The sequence below is a fragment of the Mus caroli genome, chromosome 11 (assembly GCF_900094665.2).
Source record: "Mus caroli chromosome 11, CAROLI_EIJ_v1.1, whole genome shotgun sequence".
Taxonomy (NCBI): Eukaryota; Metazoa; Chordata; class Mammalia; order Rodentia; family Muridae; genus Mus; species Mus caroli.
In genome coordinates, this window is record NC_034580.1 from 72,569,059 (window position 1) to 72,580,349 (window position 11,291).

Here is an 11,291-nt window from a genome sequence, read left to right on the forward strand (position 1 = left end):
TATGATTCACTCAAAGATGCAATCCTTTAGCTCAGTGTTTCCCAGCTGAGAATGACTCTGTTTCCCAGAGTTTTGCCAATTCTAGAAACTCTTTTTTTGTCATGGTGAAAAGGACTGTAGGTTACTGGCAGACAGAATCCAGGGATGTTACTAAACGTTCAACAGGACATCCTTGTGCAAGAAAGAACTAACCAAGAAGCCAGCAGGAACGTTCATGAGTAAAAAGGTACTTGCCACCAGACCTCATGACTTATAACTGTAAAATATACTTTCCTTGTCAAAGTTTTATTTTAAAAATTAATGTAGTGTGCCGGGCGTGGTGGCGCACGCCTTTAATCCCAGCACTCGGGAGGCAGAGGCAGGCGGATTTCTGAGTTCAAGCCTGGTCTACAAAGTGAGTTCCAGGACANGTCTACAAAGTGAGTTCCAGGACAGCCAGGGCTATACAGAGAAACCCTGTCTCGAAAAACCAAAAAAAAAAAAAAAAAAAAAAAAAAAAAATTAATGTAAATAAAATTCTCAACAAAGTGTTTGTTTATTTATTTTTAACAGACTTAATTCACTTGTTTTGTTTTTTTTTTTTTCTTGTATAAAAACCCTTATGTAGCCGGGCTTGGTGGCACACACCTTTGATCCCAGCACTCAGGAGGTAGAGGCAGGCAGATTTCAGAGTTTAAGGCCAACCTGGTCTACAAAGTGAGTTCCAGGACAGTCAGGGCTTTACAGAGAAACCCTGTCTCAAAAACCCCACCCCACCCCCCCAAAAAAAACCTTATGTGGTAATCACAGCTGGAGCCTGGGTCCTCTGAACAGAGACTCTGGTGTGGGTTTTCACAAGATGATCAGTGAGTTCCTGATTAGAGATTTGGTGAACACGGTCACTTTTCAGAGGTCAGGGGTCAGGTAGCTATAGTTCTTGGAAGTGGCATCAAAGGTGGCCTTGACAAAGTTGCCTAGGGTGGCAGTGCAACCCCTGGCTGAAGTGTAGCAGTCCTCTATACTGGTCATCATCAGTAGCTTCTTGGGCACAGGAGCAGAGACAATGCCAGTGCCTCTGGGGGCAGGGATGAGACGCACCAGCACAGAGTCACAGCTGCTTGTCACCTTGCATGGAACAGTGTGGGGCTTGCCAATCTTGTTCCCCCAGTAGCCTCTCCACACAGGGACGATGGAAAGCTTGGCCTAGATGATGGCCCCTCGGATGCCAGTGGCAACCTCCTTGGAGCACTTAACACCAAGACCAACGTGACCATTGTAGTCTCCAATAGTGATGAAAGCCTTGAACCTGGTCCGCTGGCCAGCCCGAGTCTGCTTCTGCACTAGCTTGATTTTCACAACTTTATCCTTTAGGGATGCACCCAGGAAAAAGTCAATAATCTCAGACTCCTTAATGGGCAGGGAGAACAGGTAGATCTCCTCCAAGGACTTGATCTTCATGTCCTTAACCAGGCTTCCCAGCTTGGTGACGAGGATCCACTCCTTGTCTTCAGCTTTACCTCCACGAGCCCCGAGGCCTCGACCATGACTGCTGAATCCTCCGTGGAAGCTGCCTTGGCCTCCTAATCCTGGGCCTCCGGGTCCTCCTGCTGTCCAAATGGCCCTCATCTGCTGTTTGGTGTTTTCTGGAAGAGGAGAAGGAGGAGGAGGAGGAGGAGACAGATACTTTTGGAGCATCAACTATATACCAATCAATGAACTAGATGCTGGGAATATAATAAGGAACAAGAAATGATTCTTGAGGACCAATGAAATGGCTTAGAGGGCAGAGGAGCTTGCCACCAAGACTGCTGATCTGTATTTGATCCCCAGAGAAGGAATGGATGACTCCATAGTTGTATTTTGTTCTACACACACACCATTGAGTGGAATTGTGATCATTTGTACATGGGCACACACACAGAGTAGACAGACAGACAGATAAAATATAATAAAAAAGGGAGATGGAGGATGATGAGAGCTGCCTCTTGATCTCAAAGTGCTTACAGGTCAGGATTTGGTTGGGAAGATACAGAGCCATTTCTACTTTGGAGAGCTGTAGGAAATAAAGGAGAATACAGGATCTATGCTTCATCATTTCTGGAGAGGGATGAGACAGAAAGACACAGGTAAACAACTACAGTTGCCAGAAAAGAAAACAGCCAAGAAGAGCAAGATCTCTGCCAGTGATGGAAATCGAGAAAACTGCTGGAAGAGGGCTTGACTTGGACCTGCAGGGAGCTAGGTGAGGACTGGGTAAAGTGCCGGGAGGACTTGGAGACAAGGGGAGAGGGCATTTGAGACAGAGAGAACTGCAAGAGCCAAGCACAGAGTGTGTGTGCCAGGAACACACAGACTTGCTTGGCTAAGGCACAGCAGGCCAGTGAGAGCCTAGACTGGGTCCAAAGTGGGTCAGTTGAATAAGAATACCCGTGACCCAAATTGTGCCCATATTTCCTATAATTTACCGCAGCACTCCCAGGTGCACCCAGGGAAGGAGAAGTTTTGAAAAATTTGGTGACTTAGCAAATTGTTAGCAAGCCAGTATTGCTTTGAGTATCAGGACTGGCTTACTATATCTCTCAGAAAGGCCTGAGGAAGGACAGAGATCCCGATACACAATAGAACATATCCTTCCTCATTCTATAAACAATATGTTGCTAAATTTTATTTTCAGAGAAAAAAAATATCTCAGGAATGAGTTCTTTCCTTTTGCTCCCAGATATAGAAGAAATGAGTGGACACCAAAAGAGAGTGGGAGGGGAAGAGGGCAAGGGCAGTGAACAGGGAGACTGCTCAATTTGTCTGAGGAACAAAACTATGCTGAAGAATTCATTTGCAAAATCTCCAGTTGCCATAGCAGTTGGTCACTGCCTTTTCCACTGTCCCTCCTTTAAAAGAAGTCTTTTCCTACACAGACATCATCTTTGGTGTTGACCTTGAAGAAGAGTGGAATTGTTCCTTTTCACTTCTTTTCCCTTTTCCTTTTCTTCCATCCAAATCCAGCTGCACCTCTGGGAAGACTGTGGTGGCAGTCATTTCAGAAGCAGGACCTTAGGATCAAAGGAGCAGCTTCAAGCTGGATCTGGGTTTAAATGCTCAGTTTCTGCCTCCAGAGGCATCCTGGCACTTACTTAAGTGAGGAGGATAGAGGTTAAGAGAGGTGTAAGTGGCTTAAATATAACATGAACATTGGCTTGCAGATTATAAACAGTGTAATCAAAATCCTCTGAAACTCAGGGAGAGACAGGATGGAGCAATAATGATTAGAGCATCAGCCAGTGTTCACCGAGCATGTACTTTATGCCAGTTGCTGTTCAGACTCTGTATTCCACCTAAACTGTCACAGCCAAAACTGAAAAGTTGGGCACAGGGTTCACTAACTGAACACAGGACGTGTGCCAGAGCACTGTGCTGAGAGTGTGATGGGCATTTCCCAGGACAATGTCTCTGTTTTATTGGGGAGACGGAGGGGATACATGGGTTGCTCAAATCTACAGCCCCAGGAGCAGGGATCAAGGCAAGGCTTTTGTACTCCATGGCTCATGAGCTTCAGTGCTCCAGATATGGAAACGGAAGACTGGTTCAAGGTGTCACAGCCAGCAGCCACAGACTGGCATCTCAAAGGAGGTCTGTCTAATACAAGAACTCAAGTGCTGACATTTTGTAAGAATAAAAGTAAAGAAAGACAATTTGTTACTCCTTTTGGGTAGCCCTGGCTGTCTTGAAACTTGATCTGTAGACCAAGCTGGCCTTGAATTTTCTGTAATCCTCCAGCCTCTGCCTCTGTACCCTCTGCTGAGATCACAGGTATGCACTGCCATCCCCTGCCTTTAAAGACGCCTATAGCCAATAGCTGGGCAGAAGAGAGATAGGCAGGGTCTAGCACACACAAGGTTCTTTTTTTTTTTTTTAAGATTCATTTATTTATTATATGTAAGTATACTGTAGCTGTCTTCAGACACTCCAGAAGAGGGCATCAGATTTCTTTACGGATGGTTGTGAGCCACCATGTGGTTGCTGGGATTTGAACTCGGGACCTTTGGAAGAGCAGTTGGCGCTCTTAACCACTGAGCCATCTCACCAGCCCCACACACAAGGTTCTTAATTCAAACTGGAGCAGCACCTCTCCTCTCCCCAATATAAGCCTTAGCTTGAGCTACTATAACTAAACACCTTACCACTGGGTAATTAATTATATTTATTTACTTACTTTCTTATTTATTTATTTATCTATTGGTTGATTGATTGGTAGATTTGGTTTTAGAGAGATGGTTTCTCTGTGTAGCCCTGGCTATCCTGGAACTAGCTCTGTAGACTAGGCTAGCCTTGAACTCAGAAATTCACCTGCCTCTGCCTCCCCAGTGCTGGGATTAAAGACATGTGCCACCTTTAAGGACAGAAATTCCATTTATGAAAGGCTCCACCCTCAAAAACCTAGGAATCTCCCTAAGGCTCCACCTCTCAATGACTCTAGGCATTAGGCTTAGGTGCAAGAATTTAGGAGGATGTATGGATTCAGGCTATTTAGAGACAGAATCTTTAGTTCCTAGACCACCTGAAAACAGAACTGCTTACAGCATTCTTATAGTGGCTATGTGTTTCTAAACTGAACTCTCTGGGAACAATACTATCAGAGACACTGAGGAGAAGCACCGTATTTCTAGGATGGATTTTGGAAAGTACAGTACACTTAGGACATCTTATTGTGTCAAATAAATAAATAGATAAATAAATAAATAAGAAGGGTAGTAATCAAGAAACAACAGGAATCCAGTGGTAGTGACACACACCTTTAATTCCAGCACTTGGGAAGCTAGAGCCAGCACATCTCTGAGTTTGAGGCCAGCCTGGTCTACAGAGTTAGTTCCAGAACAGCCAGAGAAATCCTGTCTTGAAAAATCAAAAAAAAAAAAAAAAAAGAAAAGAAAAAAGAAAGAAAGAAAGGAAGAAAGAAAGAAAGAAAGAAATTATAGGAATATATTAAAAGGCCTCACACAGAGGCCAGATGGAAGGACTTAAATCTGGGCAATTAGCACATCAAAGTAAATAATTATAGGGCTGGGAGATGGTTCAGTGGCTAAAGTTCTGCCCTGTAAGCATAAAGACCTGAGTTCAGGGCCAGGCAGTGGCCTGTAATCCCAGTACTTGGGAGGCAGAGGCAGGCAGATTTCTGAGTTGGAGGCCAGCCTGGTCTACAGAGTGAGTTCCAGGACAGCCAGGGTTACACAGAGAAACCCGTCTCAACACTCCCCTACCCCTCCAAAAAAAAAGACCTGAGTTCAGATCCCCAGAGCCCATGTTACTTTACCTCTTACCGTGATAAAAACAAACAAACAAACAAACAAACACCCCAAAAACAAAAAAAAAAACAAAGACCAAAAAACCTGAGAGAAGCAACAGCAACTTAAGGGCCTAAGAGATGGCTCAGCAGCTAAGAGCACACACTGCTCTTGTCCAGGATCCAAATTTGTTTTCTTTCTTTTCTTTTCTTTTCTTTTCTTTTCTTTTCTTTTCTTTTCTTTTCTTTTCTTTTCTTCCTTTTTTTTCTTTTCTTTTCTTTTTTAATATATTTTACTCAGAACATAAACACAGATAGAAAGTCTTAATTACTCTAGAGCCATCAATACTAAGAGTTCCAGGGACTTCAGGATACTGAGTTGCAAGGAAGAAAGAATGGGCAATAAAGCCCCCAAGCTATCCAAGGCCAGGTGATGACCTCATCTCCATGAGTCCCGTGCACTGTGCGCATCATTTAGGAATTCCAAATTCGTTTTCTAGAGCCCATGTGGAACTGCTTACAATCATCTGTAACACTGGATCAGAGGATCCAGTGCCCTCTTTAAGCACCCAGACATACACTCACAGAGACACATAGATTATATATATATATATATATGTATATATATATATATGTATATAAAATGTTTTTAAAATAAAATTAAGGGGGGGAAAGGTTTTGTTTTGACTCACTATTTTAGAGCCTGGGGTACATAGCTTGGAACAAGAAACCCCATCTCAAAGAAGGTAGAAGGACCAACACCTGAGGTTATCCTCTGACCTCTGTGAGTGTGCTGTGGTGCTGTGGTGTGCTGTAGCATGCTGTAGTGTGCTATGGTGTGTTGTAGTGTGCTGTGTTGTTCTGTGCTGTGCTATTGTGTGCTATAGTGTGTTGTGGTGTGCTGTGTTGCGGTGTGCTGTGCTGTGGTGTGCTGTAGTGTATTATGCTGTGCTGTAGTGTGTTATGCTGTGCTGTAGTGTGTTGTGATGTGATGTGATATGCTGTGGTGTGCTGTAGTGTGTTGTGTGCTGTGCTGTGCTGTGTTGTCCTGTGTTGTAGTGTGTTGTGGTATGCTGTGGTGTTCTGTGCTGTGCTGTGCTGTGCTGTGCTGTGCTGTGCTGTGGTGTTCTGTGCTTTGGTGTGCTGTTCTGTTCTGTAGTGTGCTGTAGTGTGTTGTAGTATGCTGTGGTGTTCTGTGCTGTGCTGTAGTGTGTTGTGGTATGCTGTGGTGCTGTGCTGTTCTGTAGTGTTCTGTGCTGTTCTGTGCTGTGCTGTAGTGTGCTGTGCTGTGCTGTTCTGTGCTGTGCTGTGCTGTGCTGTGCTGTGCTGTGCTGTTCTGTGCTGTGCTGTAGTGTGCTATGCTGTGCTGTGCTGTTGTGTTCTGTGCTGTGCTGTGCTGTGCTGTGCTATGCTGTGCTGTGCTGTGCTGTGCTGTGGTGTGCTGTGCTGTGCTGTGGTGTGCTGTGCTGTGCTGTGCTGTGCTGTGCTGTGCTGTGCTGTGCTGTGCTGTGGCATGCTGTTCTGTGGTGTTCTCTGCTGTGCTGTGCTGTGCTGTGCTGTGCTGTAGTGTGTTGTGGTATGCTATGGTATACTGTGGTGTGCTGTGGTGTGCTGTGCTGTGCTGTGCTGTGCTGTAGTGTGCTGTGCTGTGCTGTGCTGTAGTGTGTTGTGGTATGCTATGGTATACTGTGGTGTGCTGTGCTATGCTGTGGTGTTCTGTGCTGTGCTGTGCTGTTCTGTGGTGTTCTGTGCTGTGCTGTGCTGTAGTGTGTTGTGGTATGCTATGGCATGCTGTGCTGTGGTGTGCTGTGCTGTGCTGTGCTGTGCTGTGCTGTGCTATTCTGTTCTGTGCTGTAGTGTGTTGTGGTATGCTATGGTATGCTGTGCTGTGCTGACACCTGTTTGTGCCTTTGCTTAAGATTATAAAATTATAATAACGCATACTATAAAACAGAAATCCACAAGTCTGTAAAAATAAATCAATATGCAAATATGAAGTTCAAAAGATGTTTTTAATTATATGTGTATAAGTGTTTTGTTTGTATGTATATGGCACCAAAGGTGTGCCTGCAGAGGTTGGAGGACATGGGATCGCCTAAAAACCAAGTTACGTGTGGTTTGTGAGCCGCCATGTGTGTTGCTCTTAACCACTGAGCCATGTCTCAAGCCCCGGGTTCCTGTTTGGTTGTTTGTTTGTTGTTGTTGTTGTTTTGGTTTTTTTTATGGTGCTAGAAGTAAACTTATGCCTTCACACAGCCTAAACAAGGACCCAGTACCCAGCCACATCTCCAGCTCTTAAAACAGCTTCTTTACAGTAAAATAGGAATGAATCCATGCAGATAGAATTCCAAGATTAGAAAATCACCATTTGGCCGGGCAGTGGTGGCGCACGCCTTTAATCCCAGCACTTGGGAGGCAGAGGCAGGCGGATTTCTGAGTTCGAGGCCAGCCTGGTCTACAGAGTGAGTTCCAGGACAGCCAGGGCTACACAGGGAAACCCTGTCTCGAAAAACCAAAAAAAAAAAAAAAAATCACCATTTGGAAACCATTATAGAAGTAGTTACATCGGCCAACAAACATCACTAAGACCAGAAGCTGAGAACTGGATAAAGAACAGGCTATTTACATAGTCTCAAAGTCGCTCCCCACAAAATGCTTAACACTCACAAACTGAAAGAGGGTTAGTTTCAAAGTGAGAAGTCTGACAGAAAGTTAGCATCACCAGCTAATGGCACCAACTGAAATCCTGCATTATCTGATGAGAGAGGGTAAGAAAAGCCCATGGTAATTCTTCAGAACTGCATTGACCAACCTAAATTGAGCATTGTTCTATCCCTTTAATCTTCAAAAGCATAAGGAAAAGTCGGGAGTATACACCTATAATCCCAGTACTTGGGAATAATGGTTTAGTGGCTGCTTTTCCAGAGGACCTGGGTTCAATTTCCAGCAACCTCATGGAAGTTCACAACTGTCTCTAACTCTAACTCCAGGGAATCTGACACCCTCACACAGACATACTTGTAGGCAAAACACCAAATGCATATAAAATGAGAAGGAGGAAGAGGCAGAGGAAGAGACAGAATGATTGCATCGACGACTTTTGTGCTGGAGTGGCTGTGGTGGCGGTGCGACTGGTTTCAGGGGACGCAGGGGAAGTTGCCCACACAACCATTGGCAACTCCAGTCCCAAGCAATCCAATGCCCTCTTCTGACCTCTCCAGGCATCAGGTGCACAACATGTTACACGTATATGCATTCAGGCAAAACACTTATTCACAAAAAAATACACATAAGCACATAAATCTAAAAATAAATAAGAATTAAGGCACAGGTAAATATAAAAGGCTGATCTTGGGCTAACGCCTATACTTACAGACTTTACTGGATCATTAGAAAACATTTGCCTACAAAGTAGCAGGAGTTAGTAACCTGTCAGCCAGTCCGCTGAGGTTTCTGGGTTTTGAGAGCCATATTTGCAGTTATGTAGGATACCCATGTTGGGAGGCATTACACTCTAGCCTACTTGTGAATAGTGGAGCACAATGCTGTCAATCTCCTGCATCTGGTTCCGACTAGCAGACATTATTTGTAGCATATTTACAAGAAAGTGGTAAAGAATGGGTGACAGATTATGAACATTGTTAGTAATCAATGCCTATTATGTAAATAAGTACTAAGGCCCGGGCAGTGTATTTTCTGATCATGGTCTGTCGGTATAACAATATCAAACAATCACTAATAAACAACATGGTAGAAACCCTGCCAACTCCTTACCTCTTTTCCCTCCTCCCATTCTTTCTTCCTATCAGAATCCCAGTTTTATTGAGACATGGCTCCCTTGAGATGCTTCCTAGGTCTGGGAGATGAAGTTTGTTGCTCCAAGCCAGTCATGGTTCAGGCATGAGCATTTTCTGTGAGTCTGGCTCAGGCAATATGGCTGGGGTAAGGTAGAATTTGGAGAAAGATTGTCCCTGCTCCAATATGACGTCCACAGGTAAAATGACTCCTCTTCTGTTAGGTGTGATGGTTGACCAAGCTAGCTCAGTCAGCCAAACTGGGTCTCAAGGGAGGCAGTGAGCATTGAAAAGAAAAACACAATTAGACAACATTATAAGATAACTCCAGCCAGTGCTGAGGCGGAAGTGGGTTTATTTTCCCAGTCTGTTTTGGTTTGGTTTGGTTTGGTTTTGGTTTTTTGAGACAGGGTTTCTCTGTATAGCCCTGACTGTCCTGGAACTCACTCTGTAGACCAGGCTGGCCTTGAACTCAGAAATCCACCTGTCTCTGCCTCCCGAGTGCTGGGATTAAAGGCGTGTGCCACCATGCCCCGGCATTCCAGTCTACTTTTATATCATTCTAGGTACATACAAAGAATATGGTGAGCCCTAAGGTATAAACAAAGTAGCCAAGGAACAAACAAAGCATAAACAAAGGTCCCATGATTACTGTATTCAGAGACTTAATGAGACCCATCAAGATACAAAGAACAACTGGGCAGTGGTGGCACTCCTTTAATCCCAGCACTTGGGAGGCAGAGACAGGTGGATTTCTGAGTTTGAGGCCAGCCTGGTCTACAGAGTGAGTTCCAGGACAGCCAGGGCTACACAGAGCAATCCTGCCTCAAAAAAAAAAAAAAAAAAAAAAAAAAAAAAGAGTAAAAATAAAATAAAAAAGAAAGAAAGAAAAAAGAGATACAAAGAACACATTCCTCAGCTGTATTCATCTTGAGCCTACTTCCTAGTCCTAGACCAATGTCAAATTCCTGCCAAATTCCTAGAAGGCAGCCCCAAAAGCTCTCCACAGATGGTGTCTCCTTGTGATATTCCTACGCTGCTGCAGCCTGACTTACAGGAGCTGGGCCAGGGGGTGAATGCCGACATACTACAGATAACAGATAGAAAGACAGACAATGGATGGAGCCTGTTCCTGACAATCTCATTTTCTGCTGCATCTACAAACACAGTAACCACTCTGTCTCCTACCTGTAGGTAATTCTCATTATTCACAGAGTCTGTATTTACAAATTCCCCTAGTGCTTGGGCGTACTTGCAATTGTAAGATCAATACCTGCAGGCCTTTTGCATTTGCTCACTGTTACATGCACCCGCTCAGCAGTGTGTCTAGCACTGGGCGTGGAGGTGGGGAATTAGGGCTGCCTAGAGTGAGGATGAGGGTGAGACTCACCCTGGATACAGTCTCCTTTGACTCTAGTTATCTAGGTACCATGGAGTTCAATCCAGAAGTATATTTAAGAAAAAGCCATGATCTAGACACTTAGGCCAGGGATGGTGGCACACACCTTTAATCCCAGCACTCGGGAGGCAGAGGCAGGTGGATTTCTGAGTTCGAGGCCATCCTGGTCTACAGAGTGAGTTCCAGGACAGCCAGGACTACACAGAGAAACCCTGTCTCGAAAAAAAAAAAAATCTAGACACTTCACAACAAAATTCTCAGGCTGAGCTATTGGATTCCCCTTGAGAAAGCTTCAAATAGACCATTTCTTTGCAAATAACAGTTTACTTTCACAAAAATAGATGACCTAGCTCATGATCATAATTAGCCTTCTGGAACTGAATGACAAGCCAGTGGCTCTCATTTTCTTCCCTTCCCTGATGCTGTGGACTTCCCACTGTTCCTCAGAACACACATTTTACTGGTAGGTATGTCATGTTTTGTTAATTATCATATTACATACATGTTATGTCACATCATTAAAAGGGCAAGTATTTTGTAGATGAAATAGAATGATTTTGTGTGTGTGTGAGAGAGAGAGAGACAGGGTTTCTCTGTGTAGCCCTGGCTGTCCTGAAACTCTCTCTGTAAACCAGGTTGATCTCAAACCTCAAACTCATGGATGCTGGGACTAAAGGTGTGAGACACTGCTGCCTGGCAGAATAAAGGTTTTTATTGTTGTTGTTGTTTGTTTTTTGTTTTTTGTTTTTTCAAGACAGGGTTTCTCTGTATAGCCCTGGCTGTCCTGGAACTCACTCTGTAGACCAGGCTGGCCTCGAACTCAGAAATCTGCCTGCCTCTG

At 44.3% G+C, this 11,291-nt stretch overlaps 1 pseudogene; it reads right to left on the reverse strand.

Annotated features, from left to right (window-relative positions):
- Window positions 1-772: 772 nt before the first annotated feature.
- Window positions 773-1,452, reverse strand: LOC110305836 (annotated as a pseudogene).
- Window positions 1,453-11,291: the final 9,839 nt, after the last annotated feature.